At 49.5% G+C, this 1,070-nt stretch overlaps 1 protein-coding gene across 1 annotated transcript in view; it reads right to left on the bottom strand.

Annotated features, from left to right (window-relative positions):
- The window catches only part of HMHA1 (histocompatibility (minor) HA-1), a 24,152-nt gene that overhangs the window by 11,144 nt on the left and 11,938 nt on the right, over positions 1 to 1,070 (bottom strand). The gene's annotated exons all lie outside the window — the stretch shown is intronic.

Genomic DNA, 1,070 nt, shown 5'->3' with positions numbered 1-1,070 from the left:
TAAAAATCAAAAGTCAAATAGTAAATTGTGGGAGGGTAATCAGGGGAGCCTAAAACTCACATGATTAAGGCCTAAGTTCTCTAGTATGTAAAAAGCTCTGACAAATCAATAAGAAGCCACTGTCCAATGCTAAGTAAGCAAAGGATAAGAACTGAGGGTTCACGGCAGAGGAAAAGCACTGCCGTGGCCTGAGAGGGCAGCTCATACACGCACGGCCCTTGACCCAGCAGTTCTATTTTGGGCACTGATCCCAGATAAACCCTCAGGCATCCTTGAGACAGGGGCACAAGCTTGTCATAGCAATGGTGTGCGTAACAGCAACAGCTCAGCCACTCCCAAAACGCCCATGAAATAACCTACTCAATCTCCCCAGCTGAGCCCTGCACAGCCGAAAAAAGGGGTTCCGGCTGCTTCATGCTGACTGATACGGGGTGAGCCTCTCTATACGGAGGTGAGGATAAAAACCAGGAGCAGAACAGGGCATGAGGTAAGCTGTCCTCGCGTGTACAAAAGAGGGCAGATCCGTGTTTGCTGGTATGTGCTGGAAGGAGCTAGGAGGCTGCGTCTCACCACAGACCCTGTTAACACCGCTAAAAAGCAAACAAAAACTGGGCAACATAGCATACAAAAAATGCAAAAAAGTGAACTGGGTGTGATGGCCGCTGCCTATAGACCCAGGAACTTAGGAGGCTGAGGTGGGAGGATCATTGGAGCCCAAGAAGTCAAGTCTGCAGTGAGGTATGATTGCGTCACTGCAGTCCAGCCTGGGTGACAGAGCGAGACCCTATCTCAAAACAAAGAAAGAAAGAAACAAAAAGGCACCGGTGTCTTTGAAATAACCCAAAAGCGAAGTGGGAAGAGAATACAGGCAGGAAGCCCAGTGGGGTGGCTCAAGTCTGTAATCCCGGCACTTTGGGAGGCCGACGCCGGTGGATCAACTGACGTCAGTAGTTCGAGACCAGCCTGACCACTATGATGAAACCCCGTCTCTACTAAAAATACAAAAATTAGCCAGGTGTGGTGGTGTGCTTCTGTAATCCCAGCTACTTGGGAGGCTGAGACAGGAGAAT

The sequence above is a fragment of the Mandrillus leucophaeus genome, unplaced genomic scaffold (genome assembly GCF_000951045.1).
Source record: "Mandrillus leucophaeus isolate KB7577 unplaced genomic scaffold, Mleu.le_1.0 Scaffold54, whole genome shotgun sequence".
Classification (NCBI taxonomy): Eukaryota; Metazoa; Chordata; class Mammalia; order Primates; family Cercopithecidae; genus Mandrillus; species Mandrillus leucophaeus.
This window is presented reverse-complemented; position numbering and strand designations above follow the sequence as displayed.